Source organism: Lasioglossum baleicum, chromosome 8, assembly GCF_051020765.1.
Source record: "Lasioglossum baleicum chromosome 8, iyLasBale1, whole genome shotgun sequence".
NCBI lineage: Eukaryota > Metazoa > Arthropoda > Insecta > Hymenoptera > Halictidae > Lasioglossum > Lasioglossum baleicum.
Window position 1 is genome coordinate 9,296,455 of NC_134936.1, and position 18,928 is coordinate 9,315,382.

Below are 18,928 nucleotides of genomic sequence, written 5' to 3' on the forward strand. Positions count from 1 at the left end.
ACAGCCTTATTAATAAATTATATGGTCACCATTCTTTTCTAAAAAGAACCTAACCCAGACCATTCTTTTTGAAGAAGAATGGTAACTATATAACTTATTAATAAAGTTAATAAAAATTAATATTCTTTAAAATTTAACCATTGAATTTTATTTTAAAATCGGACACGAACTTATGCAATCATCTGATACTTATAAGGTGACCTAATAATTACAGATCCTTACACGTTCCAAAATTTTTAATTAATGTTTAACAATTCACATGCTATTATGGGAAAATAGTTTGAAATCTCACGAGCATATTATGGTATACACTACTGTGCAAAAGAAAGAAGCACCCGGTCATATTTAATAGAAAAGCGTAAAAAATCAAATAGGAACACGATAAGTTTTGTAAAAGGATACCGCTGTTTAATTGAATAGTTCTGAGAATATGCGTTATTGCCGATTATCTAATACATTAAATGCAATAAATTATTGTACAATATAATTTCTATATAAAGATATTGTTCTTGTCATTATATCTTATAATTATACCGGGTGCTTCTTTCTTTTTCGCACAGTAGTGTATAAGGAACACTGCAAGTGTTACATTCGCAAAAAATAGAGAATCAGAAAAATTGACTTTTCCACAAGAAGCCTCGTTGAATCGTCCTGTAAATCGAATGATGCCATGTAGCTTCGCGGACTCCTCGTTCAGCAGAACAAGCGGCATTTTACATCAGCCGGATTTCACGCGAAACGTCGTGTAAATGCACGACCGCGATCTAGTTCTTCGCAATCTCTCGATCTAGCCATTATTTTCGATCATATCAATCAGCTAATGGGGTTGTGGCGAGAGGGGTCGGGCGGAGGGTGGGGAGGGCCCAGTGGGCGGGGAGCAAGGGACTCGTAATTTTCATTCTGTGTGCAAAGCCGTCGTTGGGGATAGCAATTTTCCTTCGGTGCACTGGTAATCGATCACCGTAAATCCAACGGCGGCAGACAGCGCGAGCTGCAGAGCGATACAAAAGACGACGGTACACCTGTATCAGGGCCGCGAGTCGTGCTACGGGCCGGTATTAAAGAGAACCGTGTTGTTCTCTCGTTCCGGGGCTAGCAAATAAATAAACGCTGAGACCCGGGACCCGTCGAACTACTGCTCGTTCACTTTCTGACAAGGGAAGTACCTAACTAGAGACTATACAGGGTTTCCCAGAAATGTACTTGAGACAGGTGATTCCTCAGGATATTTAATGTAACTTTGTTCCTGTGCGAAAGTGTTCTCCGCAGCCTTGTGAAGGAGTTATTAACGCGTAACTACGTATTCCAGAATTTTTTTAGACGTTTGTATAATGTAGAATCGTAAAGGATTAGTCGCAAAGATAAACGACCCAGTTGCAGACGACGTCGATAAAATAAGGGTGTAGAAGTAAGGTTAAGTATTGACAACGTTAAAATCGAATTCTATCTTGATTCAACGGAAATGAATGATATCCATGTTTAATAGACTTTGTTCTGACTCGATATTATAGTTTCAAAAATGTACTTTATTGAACGAGATGATTCACCAGGTCATTCGAAGTTACTTTTTCCTCCGTGAAAGTATTCTCCGCGGCCATGTTTAATGAGTTATTAATGCAATTTTGGGTATTGACAATTTCTGGATATTTGGAAAATTTAGTTCAAGTTCGGTTTCGTCCACATAGTATGTTTTTGCATGAGGCCTCATAATTGATCATGAGGCCTTAGAATTGATCAGGATGCCTCAGAATTGATCATGAGGCCTTAGAATTGATCACGATGCCTCAGAATTGATCACGATGCCTCAGAATTGATCACGATGCCTCAGAATTGATCATGATGCCTCAAAATTGATGATGAGGCCTCAGAATTGATCACGATGCCTCAGAATTGATCACGATGCCTCAGAATTGATCATGATGCCTCAGAATTGATCATGAGGCCTCAATACTGATCATGTGGCAAGAGGTGACATACACTATCCAGTCGCAACGTTTTGAATTGTCTCCAAATGTTTTCATTTCAACATTTTACGAATGAGTAACGACAATACCATCTTTGTTCTGAATAAAACGCAAGAGACGTTCTTCGCAAACATTATCCGGCCGTTCCACGTCATTAGTAATTCAACAAAAGCACTATTTTAGATTTCATGCAGTCGCTTGAACCACTCGCGCGCTCGTATTCATCTTTCCCGGCGTCCTTCAAGACAGTTTGAAGGAGGTACTTTCGAACGAGCACGATGTTGCGTCCTTTAAATAATTTCCTTTCTTGGTCATAGACTGTAGCTTTTTACGAGCGTTTCTTTCTGCTCCGTGGAAGTCTTCCCGTCGAGGTCGCAAGAAGCTGGACACGCGGCCCTGTTTCATTTCTTAATGGCCCCCCGTCGCTGCCGTCCTATCTCTCGCAAAGTCGATCAGCCCGAAAAGAACCGGAGCCGGTCTAACTTTTTCCAGGCAATTTTTAATGATACCTCGTAGCATGACCCGCGGTCGAAGTTAGTTTACCGTCGGACGGAGCACGTAACACGAAATAAAACATTCTCCGGTTTGTTCGGAACTCCTTCCTGTACAGGCTGTTGCCGATCTGATGGTACGAGCCGACAGATGATGGATCTGTTACCTGAATAAGTTCCTATCGAATTTTTCATAGATAAAAACGCTTTATTCGAATAGAAAAATGCAGAATAGTTTATTCAAAGTTAATTTCAATTAATTACAGTTAATAGCCAATTTACAGCCTCGTTTACTGCACGGGATCCCAGATCAGGGGAATTAACTCGAATTGAGGGGAAAAAGTTATTCACTCTCGGCCATTACTGGGTTAGTCACGACGCACCGTGGTCTGAGAGCGGCAGAAAACGGCGAAAACCCTAGGAAAGCTCTATTTCGCGGACAATCTCGACAAAAATGTTTGTAACCGTTCATGGTCACGCAAAATAATAAATACATTAAAACACAAGTAATAAATTAATAATAAATAATAAATTTTACACTTAAATTGAATAGAAAATAAATTTAAAATGAAATATAATTCAATTTAAAAATTAAAGATAATAAAAAATAATTATTTCTTAACTTAATTTAAACAATAATAATGTCATGTAATTTATAATAAAATAAAAGAAAATGAAATAAAAAGTATACGCTTATGTACAAGATTTAATGGAAATTTACTACGCATACAGGTAACGTTTATTTACTGTTAGGGCACGAAAAATATAATAAATAAATTAAAAAATAAATAATAAATTTTACACTTAAATTGAATATAAAAAATAAATTTGGAATAAAATATAATTCAATTTAAATCGAAGATAATAAAAAATAATTCCTTTCTATAAGAAATGACTACTTAATTTAAAAAATAATAATTTCATGTAATATTATAACAAAATAAAGGAAAATGAAATAAAAAGTATACGCGCTTATGTACAAGATTTGATGGAAATTTACTATGTATATAGGTAACGTTTATTTACTGTTAGGGCACGAAAAATATTAAATAAATAAAGAAATAAATAATAAATTGATAATAAATAATACATTTTACACTTAAATTAAATATTTAAAAAAATAGATTTAAAATGGAATATAATTCAACATAAATATAACGCACGACGGACGTCAAATTTTCCTGAAAGCGGAGCGTTCTTTGACGCGTTTCTCATCGACATTTCATGAGATAAAACCCAAAGCCGCAGGTTACCGCAGTTGAATCTTGCATTTATTGTTTACTTAGATATCTCTACAAACGTTATTTTTCCATTGGCAAGTTGGCGCAGTTTGGCGCAAGAGAGATATCGTCTTTCAAACTTCACTAACGTTGCCCTTTTCCCCGTTTAATAGCATTATCTGTAAAACTACTCGAAAAAATTAAAAATAAACATTTTTCGCGAATTATTCCGGGTCTTCGTACTTGAAAAGGAAGCCAGAAAAGAAAACATTATTTACATTACTATTTTTACAGGCGCATACGGTTTCTTCAAACAGACGTTGTACAACAAAGTGAATTTGGATTTTGAACTGATTCATCCTTGAAACGTTTTGATTTACTCTCCTACTATTCAAAAATATAAAAAATTTGGTTTTTTAATTAACTTGAAAATATGGGGGTTTTGCCGCTCTCAGACCACTGTGCGACGCAGACTCGCTGTAAAAAATGGAGGATATCGTCGTAGAAGGGGAAGGGTATAGGGGAGCCAAGTATTAATCTGACGACACTATGGAATCCTTGTTTATTGTATATCCGCGACTCCTAACACAAGGTATTCAAGGTTCCATGATGGGGATTGTGGTTACGTAGAAACAAAGATCGACACTACGAGCCACTATAATTAATTACCTCTTTCGTTGCACAACCTCGATTTCTGCTCGCGTTTTCGGTCCCGTTCCGCGCTACTAGCGAGGTTCTACTGTACTTGAAGCATCTGCCATTCTTTTGGTAAATAGAAGTGCTGTATTTAAAGAGAAAAACACAGAACAGTTCATGCAAAGTATTTTCCGTCGTAAAAATACCATTTTAAAAAATCAATTTGTCGTGTCTTTTGACATATTCTGGATGTAATATTTAAAAAATTAATAATCCTAATTGAAAATGTCTAGAACTTCAATTTCCAACTGCCGTTTCTTCGACATTTTCTTTTTTTTTTCTTTTTCTCCTTGTTCATTTCGCCTTTTATCGTTTCTCTCCGTCCCATTGTTTCCTTTTCCTCGATAACGTTCCCCCATCAGCGTCTTCGCTGTCTCTTCTTATTGCCTGTCAATCGTAATAAGCTATTAAAAGGAATTCGACCGTTTATTCGGCGAACGACTCCTCCCTATTCCACGGCAATTACTTAATTGCGCGATCCATTGTTCGCCGTTTAGGAATCTCGCTAATTAGTATTTTATCCGAACGGCCCCCCATCCATTTTCAAGGGGCGGGTATTAATTAAGGGTGGAAAAGCTGGATCGCGTTCGATGCTTCCGATGGAAATATCGATTTCCGCTGGGAATAGATTCTTACTTTGCCGATCGACCGTAAATCTCGCGGCAGAGAGGAAATTAGCGAGTTTGGTTAAATGTGTAAGTCACTAATTAACGTTAAATCAAATTCTATTTGCCGTTAAAATTAAAAGTGTTCGTTTACTGTTTTCCTTTTAGGTACAGTTATACAATTTTTGGTATGATTTCTTATTTTCTTTACTTACTTACCCTACTTGATTTTTTAGATACACTCGGAATCTAACGCCTAATTAAAAATTACAGAGCGTGTCCATGTATCGGTACTGTTTTAAGAGACTGGTCAAACACATTTTTGGTTTGTCAAGGACTTTTTCTGTTCTTCCTTCAAACAGAGGAAAGGATTTTCTCATTCATGCTTTCACCAATTTTAATCAGCTGTGAATTTTAATTAGGAAAAGTCCAACTACTGCGAATTTCATGCAGGTATAGCATGCTCCAAATACAAGTAGAAAGTATTTTATACCTTGTTTTTGTACATAATATTTTATTACTCACAAAATCTGAACATTCTGAATAATTTTTCATTTCTGGCATGAACATTCTTGGAGACAAGCTTTCATAATTTAGTCATTTATTGTAATTTATTAAATCAGTTAAAATTGAAAAATCGAAGAAGTACACTCGATTTATGAATCTAGGTCAGTAATAAGGTAAAAAAAAGTGGTCTAAGAATATTGCAATCTGTACGACCAGCTTCAAAATATTAATCTCCAAATGACAGTTTATAAAAACGTGTAGAATTCAATTTTTATTTATTAAGTAAAGGTATATACCAATGGTGTAAAAATTCAGAATTTTATTCAATCAAACTGAATCCAATTTTGACTTGTCAAGTCATTTTGTAATATCGTGAATGTACCGCCGACTTGGAAATTCAGAATATTATTTTTCCTGCAACAGTCTATTTACTATTGAAAAAGAATAACAGAAAAAGGAAATATGATACGTAAAATAAAAAGTAAAATAACAAAAATTCATTGTTGCGTCTAGCATTGAGATAAAAACTGATTTAAACCAGTTCGCAGATACTGTACGCAGCTTCTCTCTTAAAATAGAGTTTTTACGAGGATAGCTGAAATAAATATAAAATCCAATCAAAAATAGTTAAAAGTTCCAATAAAAAATCGCCGTTGCCCCCCCCCCCCAGTGTTCTAATTAAAAACACTAGAACACCTCGTTCGAACCAGATCGCCGGTACACCATGGAGTTCTTCAAATTTATTAAAATGGCTAGAGTTTTTTACGAGGACAGCGAAAAAAGCGGGCGCAACGAGGAAACTTATAGCGGATGCAAAACTCGCTCGCATTTTCCTCCCGAAATCTTCCTCCCCTGTTGGCTTTTACGAGGCATTTGCAGTTTCTCGAAGCGTAACCATGGGTACTATCGTTTTACTTGCACGTGACGTGAACGCCTCGTAAAACTCAATCGGGAAGAACGTCTTTGCACCAAACCCCTCTCCACAAACCCCTCCCCCCCTCCACGCTATGCTTTTCTCTCTACAGTCACCCATTCCCAAATGTCTCCAGAAATTCAACAAGGGCAATTTAACGCGACGTACGCGATTTTCTGCACAGCTAAAACACTCCCGCCGGAACCCGTCAGCATCGACGCAATTTCCGCATTCGACGGGAAATATGTCTGTACGGGAGCCCGTAAATGCTCGAATCTGAATTTCAAGGTCCCATTCGCGTGACATCGTTCCGCTCGTTAACGAAAACACAAATAAAACGGGCAAGCTAATTAACTCACATTTTATATTGCATTTTTAAGTTTGCACATTACAGTAAATCCTCTATAAACGCAAAAAGGCTGTACACGATAAATTGAAAATAACATATGGATCTCCTTAAATCGTCTTAATGTGTGTTTACTGTTTTAAATTATTGTACATCCACCCATTTTTGTCCGAAATGCATAAAATAGGTACGTACAATTTAAAGCAGTGACTATATTAAAGAGATTAAGGACATCAGTGTACTAGTTTCAATCGTATAAGATACTTGGAATAAGAAAAAATTTTCTAGATGGCCCCTGTTTTTTGCAATTGATGTAAAAAATTTTTATTTTGCATAAAAATCCGCACTCTACTAATAATAAATCAAGAACAATGGCATCAACAATATTTCAGTACTGGACTCTTATAAAACCAGTATCTCTGATACTTCAACACCAAATATGGATTTGCTTCGAATGTTTGGAGATTTCAAAATTTTTTAAACATGTTCGCACGATCCGAAACATCTGGAAAAAATATACATTACTAATAATATAATAATATAACCGTGGTAGTACTCCGAAAACTTCAATACAAAATCGGCAATTTTATGCTTCCGGATTTTTTTAGAAATCGATTTCGCAACCAGAAATTCTGAAATAATTCACTGCCATGTGTGCTGTTAGGTAAAGTGTTCATGAAATTTTTCGTAATTTTTTGTTGAAACATGTTCCCACAATTACCCGGTACATTCTGTACATTTCATTGAAGTTTTGTACAGTGTGCAAGCATGATCGAGCACGTTTCTGGCATTTTCTCGCGCGACGACGAATCCCCAGCTTATACGGAAAGATCACGAGCTAGGAATTAATTAGCCGTCTCGAGAAACGTTTTCCGATCCAGGATGGCAGCTGTGCAACGAATGCCTGATAACCAGTTACTGCACCGAGTGTTTAGCTAATTAGAAACGGGAGAACAACAACGGTGCAAAGAATTCACGCGCGATAAGTATCTCCGTGTATTTCGGTAATGCTCAAACGCGAGAAGAGTGGAGATAATTAAACTAGAGAAATGAGACTTGGGTAACTTGCTTGTTGTATGTGAACGGAGGAAGTTTATGTATTTATCGCATCCTTTAACTTGTGCAAGTTAGCGAAATTAAGATTCTAATCGTGTTTAGCACAATATTACGGACACAATGACTCAGCTGATGATCAAAGTCCTATCTTAACACCTGTGTGATGTATGTGACGTATCAGAAGTATGTGACGTATGTGACGCATGCGATGTATGCAATGTTGTATGCAATGTTGTCTTTAATGTTGTCTTTAATGTTGTCTGTAATGTTGTCTTTAATGTTGTCTGCAATGTTGTCTGCAATGTTGTCTTCAATGTTGTCTTTAATATTGTCTTTAATGTTGTCTGCAATGTTGTCTGCAATGTTGTCTGCAATGTTGTCTTTAATGTTGTCTTTAATGTTGTCTGTAATGTTGTCTTTAATGTTGTCTTTAATGTTGTCTTTAATGTTGTCTGCAATGTTGTCTTTAATGTTGTCTTTAATGTTGTCTGCAATGTATGTGATGATGTGATGCATGTGATGTATGTGATGATATGATGTATATATGTGATGATATGATGTATGTGATTATGTGATGTATCAGATGTACGTGATGAATGCGATGTATAATGTATATAATTTATGTGATGTCTACTGTATATGTATAATTTATGTGATGTCTAATGTATATAATTTACGTGATGTATAGTGTATATGATGTATGTGATGCATAATGTATATGAATGTACACTACTGTGCAAAAGAGAGAAGCACCCGGCCACATTTAATAGACAAGCGTAAAAAATCAAATAAGAACACAGTGAGTTTTGAAAAAGGATTCCGCTGTTTAATTGAATAGTTCTGAGAATATGCATATGTGTTATCTAATACTTTAAATGTAATCAATTTTTCATTGTACAATATAATTTCTACATAAAGATATTGTTTGTAATTATATCTTTTATAATTATGCTGGGTGTTTCTTTCTTTTGCACAGTAGTGTATACATATGAATGTAACGATTAGACTGCGGATTTTATACATTTATGACAAAAATCGGTGGATGTAATTGAAAACATTAAGATCATTAAGACAATTTAAGAACGGCCATATGCTATTATCGATTTATTAAAATTGTTGAAAATAGAAAGAAAGTTTTATATGGTGTGTTGCAATTGATGAGGACAATTTTTATTTTGCATAAAGATGCGCAGTCTAGTAATGATGTGACGCATGTGATCAATGTGATGATGTAACGTATGTAATGTATGTGATTAACTCATATTACGATTTCATAGAGTAAAGGATTTTGTAATTTATGCACCAATTTTAATCAGCTGCAAATTTTAATTAAGAAATATCCAACCACTGTGTGAATTTCATTCGCAATGAAATTCAAAATTGCTGAACAAGAAGAACGTTTCACGAAGTCATAATTAAAAGTCTTTCCTTCAAATATGTATTCCCATTCCTACAAAATTTCATGTTTTTCGCAACTTCGACGTCAATGTAGCATGTCTTCCGCTTATCGAAACAACTTCATCATGTGCAGGAATTATTTTCTTACCCAATGGCACAATTTTAGGACGGGGGTCTGTGAAAAAAATCTCACGAAAAGAATTTCACCAGGTATAGCTAAGGCCCACAATGTGCACGTAGTGGAAGATACTTTTAGGACAACCTAATATAATGTATGTGGTGTATTGTGATCCTGATCCACAATATTCATCACCACAAAATCCATAAGCTCCCTCGTCGACCTACGTCACAATTGTGCCACGCTGCGTATCCCGGAGGCGCCTTATCGCGCGAACGGAATTATTCGAAAGTTTCTGTTGCAACCCCTACGCTCGTGAAATTTGCATTTCATACGGTTGTCGCGATCTGCCACCCCAGATTCCACGATCCTCGATCACCCGGAACGCACGGTTACTTCAGGAATTGTTGCCGGTTATTACGCGACGCCTTTGTCTCCGGTTCCGGTTCGCCCGCCGCGGCTTGAATTACGAAATACAATTTATTCCGTTTCACTAAATATATCAACGGAGTGCGCCGTTCTTCGGGCATTCAGCGCACGGGGACACGGGGAACGTTATAAAACGATGAAGTTTATTCATGGCCGGATGTCAAAGAGCAGCAGCCTCGCGAGCGAAGTTGCTCCACTCAATGGGAGCGAATTTTGTTGTGCTCTGAATCTTGTTAAGATCGGCGCGCGAGGAAAACACAGGGGGCCGCGTTTAATTCGCGTCTACGCGACTCATTCAAAAGTTATAAACTGCGACCCAGCGACGATATTCAGGATCGCCTCGGCAAAAATACCGGTCCGCTGCTGTTTCAACGAGTGGCTGATCCTCTAAAGAAGTCCTTTTTCATCCGTTTTTACGATGGCCAAAAGTTTTCTTTTCTTTTTGGAACGGCGGAAGAGATTTCAAACGTCGCGCGACAAAGCGACGGACAAGTATTAAATAGCATTTTGGTGCGCGAATAGACAGTAGTTTGCAGTATAAAATCAGAATGATAAAAAATTTTATTTAGACTGTTGCAGATTTTGTTAGAAAATGGAGTACATTAAAACTAAAGGTATGCAGTAGTATCTCTTAATTGTGAACAATGCACCATGAAAATGCAGTGGTAAAGATTTCTTTCCAGTAATTACCGAATTTATTAATTTAAAAGTTGAGTGGAGCTTCTTTTTTTATTTAACACTAAACCTACCGAGCACTAAAAGCGATTAAAATGTTTTTGCTTACAAAAATGACAAGGCTCTATATATTTAGATTTTGTGCAATTTTTATCACAATATGTGCTTGGATAAAGAAATTTATCGAATCAATTTACATATAAGCAACTTGATAATTTCAATAATTGTAACATGAAAAATATAAAACCGGTCATTTGACCGGCAGTGGTAGGTTTATTGTTAGTACAGTAAATCCTCTATAAACGCAAAAAGGCTGTACACGATAAACGCAAGAAAAATATCCCCACCACTTTCGTAATCTGATCTCGGTTCGGGTATATCGGTGTGAACCACTACTAATGCGACGCGGAGAGTCGCAGTCGTCGGCACAGTTCAAAGGTCCGTGCGTCCTCACAATGTAACACCAGTATTTAATATTTTTTAATGAAACTTTCACCAATATATTTGTGGCATTTTTCTGATTAAAATAGGACCAAACACGATATAATTTCAACTGTATTTAGTGGTTTAATCGACGATGAAAGTTTCGAACGCAAGGAAGGACAGCGTATGGGAAAGAAAGAGACGCGGAAAATCTGCGGTTGACGTTAATTATATATAAAATTAATTACATATAAAATATGATAAATCTACCTAATCTAATAGAGTAAAGAAATTTATAATTCTCTCTGTAAATTTATAAAAATGGATATTTCTATAACGATCCACAATGAGGAATAAAAGTTGAGTTTTAAATCAATTTGATATACGTATATTCGTTTTTAGAAATTTCGTCGTAGTCACAGTCTTTTTCTCGAAGTTATTAGCCGAAGGTAATGAAAATGCTGTTCACGACGTGATGCCATCAGGTGCTATTGTTTTTACGTCTAATTGCTGCCTCAGTTGCCACCGAATAGTTACATCGAGGTGAAGTTCATAAAGCAACCATAGCATAATGATTATACATAATTCCCAGCGTGTCTCATTTGCATCGTTATAGTTCATTCAAAGTTACGCAAACGAGCGACACTTGTTTTTATTCATGAAACTGACGTCTCGCTAAGAAAAGTTGTCGGAACTTGACAATTATATTCAGCAGGCAATAGTTTTTCAAATTGAAAACTTTATTGCCTGGGGGTGTCTCTGGGAACTTCTGGAAAATGAGCTGCAAGATACCAAGGTATAGTCGCCAAAATATTAGAAAGTCTAGCTGCACTGACTTTTTACAATTTTTATATTAATGCTTATAACATCTATCACACGTGGTTGAAAATATTTTTCATTTAATATGGTATGAAATAATTTCTGATCATTTACAGTACGTATCACATAGAATGAACCGAAATTTATAATAGGCAATATCAAGTACAATACTAATAGGAATTATTACAATAAGAATTAAAAATATTCTGTTGTTTGTATAAATAACATTAAATAAATGTTATTTACCCAATTCACTATATTTGTACAATAACATGTGTTTTAAATGAACTAACGTTCGATTTGAACATTAATAAAGATAAAAAAACTGTGTTTGTTAAATTAAATAATGATTAATCAGAACATTAATAGAAATAATTGCTGTGGATCTTTATGAAAAATAAAAATGTTCTACCCAAAGTGCAACAACCTGAAGTAAAATAGAAATTTATTGTTCCTCTTAATATGTTTGATAGGTTGAAAATCATTTACAGTACGTATTACATATAATGAACCGAAATTTATAATAGGCAATATCAAGTACAATAGTAATAGGAATTATCACAATAAGAATTAAAAATATTCTGTTGTTTGTATAGATAACATTAAATAAATGTTATTTACCCAATTCACTATATTTGTAAAATAACATGCTTTAAATGAAATAACGTTCGATTTGAACATTAATAAAGATAAAAAATTGTGTTTGTTAAATAAATTAAATAATGATTAATCAGAACATTAATAGAAATAATTGCTGTGGATCTTTATGAAAAATAAAAATGTTCTACCCAAAGTGCAACAACCCGAAGTAAAATAGAAATTTATTGTTCCTCTTAATATGTTTAATAGGTTGAAATTAATATTTGTGGAATATAATTACTAGACAACGGATTTTATGCATTTAAGACAAAAATGAGTAGGTGTAATTTAAAACAGTAAATAATTTTCACTCTTACACCTGGTCCACGACATTACATCGTCCACTGCTTTCAGCAGCATCTCTAACGCAAGACATCAATACATTCGTAATGTCTTTTTCCGGAACAGAAAGGCAAAGCATGTAGTAACATTTTTCTTCGGCAAGAAAGTACGCTCTGAAAGAGAAAAGCAAAGCGTTTCGCCACTTAAAAGGAATATATTCTATGCCCTTTCCGGACTCGAACCGTTTCGCGTAAATCTTACATGGCTATTGCCAAATGCAGCCACCTTTTCAAGTACGTCTTCCAACGGAACATACTGAATAATGAAACAGCTTTTAAAAGTGGCTCAAACAAACCTGTAGAAAAAAAATAACACTTCGCCGTGCCTTATGATTTATTAATTCGTTGCGTCGTCTACGCGACAGTAGAACTGAATTTGCATAATGGTGTTGGGCACATTTTCACGCCACACATTTACACTCGTATACACTTTGCCTTCGAATGGTTATTCTGAGGTGCCACACAGTGTGTCGGCCAAGAGGGCAAAAATTAAAAAATCAATATTTTTAAAATGTATATCTGTTTACATGAATCTATTTTAAAAATACCATTTATTCATGAACATTCGCCAGAAAAAAACTGAACATCGATTGAGAAAAAACATGTTCCTTCCGTCATAATCCGACACGCCAATTTTTCTTGTGTTATAACCTCAAGTACGCGCATCTTTAGAAAACGTTATACAACATATTGAAAAGCCAAAAATTGAATAATTTGCGATGGATCATTTAGTTCAAGGTGTGTACTAATTATTTTGGCTCCCTAGCGGTTTTTACAATTATTATTTATCGTATTTTATTGATTCAAAGTGATCCGTTTGTTAAAACGCGAAATCGAAAATTCTTATAACTTTAACTAAGTTTTTCTCAAAAAGGCTAAAACATGTCTTGTGATTTTTGCTAGAAAATATTCGTAGGACTATTCTTTACCGAATTCTATAAAAATTTTCTGCTCCTGCTTGCTCCCCTAATTTTAAAAAATATTTATTTAGGAAGACATCCAGAAACCACGTACGCAGAGATTTTCGAGAAATGGTTATTATTATCATTATTATTTATTATAAAATCATACGAAAATAAAGACGTTACTAAACAGTCGATTTTGACTTTTAACTTTTGTTTCACTTGTAGTGATACATATAATACCACTGTAGACGGTACGCCAACTTTGGATGCATACATATATCTTGACAACGGTTTATGCAAAAATAATGTTTTTGTAGTGTTTTGAAAATGTTTTAACCTCACCTATTAGAATACATAATCAAAAATGTACATTACTGTATGAAATTTTAAAAGTGACCTTCATAGAGCTTCTCAAGGTTACAACAATACCAAACAAATACAATCATCATATAGTCCTCCTTATACCCCATAACTTTTATTTGAAACATTTTTTTATATGACTTTATAGTTTTTAAGATATGGAATTTTGTCCAAAAAACGGGCATTCCGACGCACTGTGCGCCAGTCAAAATTGCCATACCATTATTCAAAGCAATTTCAATATTATTAAATTAAATATTATTAAATTGTGAAAAACTCAATTGTTATATGAGAAAGCAGGTGCAATTTGATGTGCGCAACGTAAAAAAGATTACACAGAATAAAAATAATCTGGATTGAAAGAAATGTCTCGAGTCTGGAATTAAAATTGCTTCGAGTGCAAAGGGTTAAATTCTGAAATACTGTTTAGAGCCAGTATAATGTACAGACGTCGCACAGTGGGGTATTTGGCAAAAGAAGTCGGAAAAAGTGAATTTTTTTTACAATTTTTGCTAGCTGACCTAGAACATAGTGCAAAAAGAATTAGTACCAGATTCGCACAGATTGAAGATCTATAACCAGTTTAAGTATAAATCATTAATAAAAAAATGAATATAAGAATTTAAAAATTTCTCTAAATATATATTTACTGATTAAACAGTTTCGTGATTCACATATTTAATATTAAAATAAATAATTAAATCATTTCCACATAATTTGCATGCAAAAATAATTTTTCCAGCTTTTCAAATATACATAAAATTTCGAAAAGGAATTTTTCACGACAACATATAAAGATTATTTTTATTTTCTAAATGTTACATTGAATTTTGATTTCACTATGTTATAGCTGGCGTTAAGACGAGTTCAGCGACCTACTTTATTATGACCTGGAATCCATAATCGTCGTGAAGGTTGAAGATATACTTGATAGGAACACGAAAGGGTGGGGGGGGGGGAAGTGACGAAGACATTATTCCAAAATTAGGCTGTTTGTTCGCATATTGTTTACACCGCTACGTCGAGTTCAGCGGCTTGTAACGGAGGGATTTTCAGTTTACGATTCACTGAAAGACGGGCTAGTTTTTCGCCCGGAAATAAATAAGCGAAGTTGTAATAATAATAATATCACGGAAACGGGTCCGCGAAGTAACGACGCTCGTAAAAAGCATTAGCGCGAGTAGGGTATTTTCGCGTTACGCCCGGGGTCCGGCCCCTCGTATCTTCGTAATCTCATACAATTTTCCGTGGATGAGTAGCAAGAAGTACATTTCATAGCGTGCCGCAATTGGAAGCCAGAAGGTATTCCGGATATCGTCTCTCTTCCGGAACGTAAAAGCGATATTGAGGCAGGGGCCCGTTACGACGCGCCGCAAGAAGATTCACGCAAGAAATTTCACGTTGCAAGTTCTGAGTCGTTTCCTGGGTCGCTTCTGATTAGCTTCATTTACTTCGCCGCTGCTCGGATAACGGAGCAATATTCTTTCGGCTGTAATAAGATTAACACTTTCACGGTCTCGTGACCCATATAGTACACCCGTGTCGCAAAGCGCGTCCGAGCTGAATCCAATTGCGTAAGGAAATTCGATTGCATAGGAAAGTGCACAGGATTTAGGAAACAGATAGTGTTCTCGTATCTGTTATGTGAGATAAAATTCAATTGAACCTTAAAAGCTTCTACTTTTTTTTATATTTGTTTCTTGTACTTTATCCTTTGTCCTCGATTGATATACATAGGCAAGTAGATTCTCATTCAACTGAATTTTTTGGTTGTTCGTCCCTTCATCCGAAAATTTGTTAACATTGTACTGTTTAGAAGTGTCCTTTCTACTTTAATCATTTTACTAAATCGAAAATAATCTGCGCACACAGATATTCAATTGTTAGATTATTATAATTAGCCTGTGGATTTGTTTGTTTATGATTAATTCATAATTAAAATGGGTAGATCAAGTACGAAACTAATAATATCCCAAGAATTACAAGGTACAAATATGACGAATGTGTAAAAACAATTATGCTTTATTTTCGATGATTCCTTTTTTTAATCAACGATTGACGATTAACTTCATCAATTAATTGTATCAATCGTCGATTTTTCGATGATTTCTTTTTTTAATCGTACACAGTAAATCAATCAATCATGATTGAAATTTTAATCGATCAATGCCCAACTCTGTTTAACATCACTTGTCACGTTTGCCACTTTCAGCTATGTCTTATTAACTTTTCATTTAAATCCAGCTCGACCTTCATTATGGATGCTGGTTAGATATGATAATTGCATTTTCATCATTATTTCTTTGTTAAGATCGACCCTTTGACTCTTAACTTTTCTTGCAATTAAAAACAGTGCAATTTTTGTCGCAATTAAATGAACATGCCTCAGACGTTTTAACATTCGGAATATGAAAGCGGAAATGGTTCTGTTCATTTCTGGAACATTTGTTTTCATACGAGTTTAATTATTTAAACGTGTTCGTATTTCGTGCCAGACTCATTGTTCAATTTAACCGTGCATGTCGCGTTACGACAAAAATAAATACAATGATCCATTCGATTGTAAATATACATATTCACACCGAGTTGGTTTCGTTTGTTCTAATATGACAGATTCAACCGAGTAAATGCACAAACAAACAAACAAACAAACAAATTAAAAAGCAGATTGAAAAGTGGCAGAACAATTATCGAACTACATGGATGAACCATAGTTTTAAAATTTGTTTCGAGATTTGAAATGTTGAATAGTCTCTTGCTATCAAATCAGTATTGTGTGCAGGGTGTCGCAAAAATGTATTTCGTTGAAAAGAGTGATTTTTTCAACGGAACACGACATTTCTGGAACACCCTTTATACATGGTCTGCAAACACAGGTATAGTACGAACTTCATTCTACCGAACCACATACTTCAATAAACCGAAGTGCGAAGTAGTAAGTTTCTTGATTACAAATTCATAATTCAGGTATTAAGAGGTGGATAGCTTCAGTTCGTCAAGAATAATTCAACGATGAATTAAGTGCAATGGGAACTTAGTTTACTGCTTCTAAGGATTTTTACAACACATGAATAAGTAAACATTCACAGACTAAGAAGCAACAATAATCTCTCTTTATAAATTTCTTTATAACTAACATATCGGATCTGTGAAGAGTTTTAAATAAATCATTCTTCAAATTACATTTGTTTTTACGATCCACTTGAACATATAACAGCTTAAAAAATTAAAGAATAGTACTTCAATGTTGGTAAAAATTAATAAACATTGTGATTCAACTATGTACATTTTTTATTACAGCCAATTAATTTATAACAATACTGCTACTGTGAAGAGTTTTATATAAATCATTCTTCAAATTAAATTTGTTTTTACGATCCACTTCAACATATAACAGCTTAAAAAATTAAAGAATAGTACTTCAATGTTGGTAAAAATTAATAAACATTGTGATTCAACTATGTACATTTTTTATTACAGTCAATTAATTTATAACAATACTGAAACTGTGAAGAATTTTATATAAATCATTCTTCAAATTAAATTTGTTTTCACGATCCACTTGAACATATAACAGCTTAAAAAATTAAAGAATAGTACTTCAAACATGATAAATAATCTTTAGTTTTATTAATCATAAACATTGTTATTCAACTATCTCCATTTTTCATTACAGTCGATTAATTTATAACAATACTGAAACTGTGAAGAGTTTTATATAAATCATTCTTCAAATTAAATTTGTTTTCACGATCCACTTGAACATATAACAGCTTAAAAAATTAAAGAATAGTACTTCAAAGATGATAAAAATGACTAAAAATTGTGATTCAACTATATACATTTTTTAGTACAATGAATTAATTTATAACAATACTTCTACTGTGAAGAATTTTAAATAAATCATTCATAAAATTAAATTTGTTTTTACGAACCATTTGAATATAGCAGCATAGAAGCATAGAGCAGCATAGAAAATTAAAGAATAGTACCTGGAAGATGGTGAAAATTAATAAAAATTGTGATTCAACTATGTACATTTTTAGTACAGTGAATTAATTTATAACAGTACTGAGTGCTGCAAGACGTAGTGAAAATGGAAAATGTAAAGTCACCGAGAGAGAATGCCTGCTTATTTGCTTCCCGAAGCGAAAGAAAATTTTAGAGGAGCTGTTCCCTCTGCTTTGAAATTTCGTGATAGGAAAACAATGTATTCGCAGCCAATGAATATTGCAAGAACTGAGTTTCCTTCGAGAGTTCCCGTTATTTCCCGTCGAGTGGGCGACCTGTTAACAGCTGTTGTTTCCTAGCGAATCAAATATCGTTCTTTCACTTTTTCATTGTTCGTTTTTCAACGAGCGAACACCAAAGGCGAATAAATCCTATTGTACTCTGATTATTTACTCCGTGACTGTTCATATCGATCATTACACAACATGTGTTCGTTCATTTCAGAATATTTCTTCTACGGAATAAGTAAAAACATAATCTAACGTGTTCTACATCATTGAACGCTGAAAATATTTTATACAGTTTAAACGTGTACTTACACACGTGGTATCTACGTTATTTATTACATTTACATAATTACACTATGTTGAGTATAAAGCTTGTTCGCACTGTTTATGCTTATTTTATTCTTCCTTAGTAACCGTGGTAATAATAACGATTTTTATAATATTCATGAGGAAGCTTTGTAGTTTGCATTAATGGCCTCGAAGATTTTAAAGCAATTACATTGCAGCCCTTAATTACCGGGTTATTTTCAACCCCTTGACCGTTTACGCATAAAAAAATAAATATCGCATTTTCCTTCAACCTCGTGCAAGCAATTACAGCAGGTATTTTACATAAACCAAAGGAAGAATTTATGAAGTTGAAAAAATTCGTATTAATTCTTTGTGACTTGTGTAAAGTTTTAAATAATATGGCCTGGAATATTCATACGTATTTACTATTGGTAAACAAAATTTTCACACGAATTTTTATATACTAATTTACGAAAATCGAGGTTAAATAAATA

General features: G+C 34.4%; 1 protein-coding gene and 1 long non-coding RNA gene across 5 annotated transcripts in view; both read left to right on the top strand.

The window, feature by feature from the left end:
* The window catches only part of Pgant9 (polypeptide N-acetylgalactosaminyltransferase 9), a 498,492-nt gene that overhangs the window by 360,907 nt on the left and 118,657 nt on the right, over nt 1–18,928 (top strand). The gene's annotated exons all lie outside the window — the stretch shown is intronic.
* The window catches only part of LOC143211082 (uncharacterized), a 40,334-nt gene that overhangs the window by 16,423 nt on the left and 4,983 nt on the right, over nt 1–18,928 (top strand). The window contains exon 1 of the long non-coding RNA XR_013009386.1: nt 1–18,916. This exon is cut by the window's left edge and continues 16,423 nt beyond it. This is a non-coding gene — a long non-coding RNA (uncharacterized LOC143211082). The remainder of the gene's footprint in view (nt 18,917–18,928) is intronic.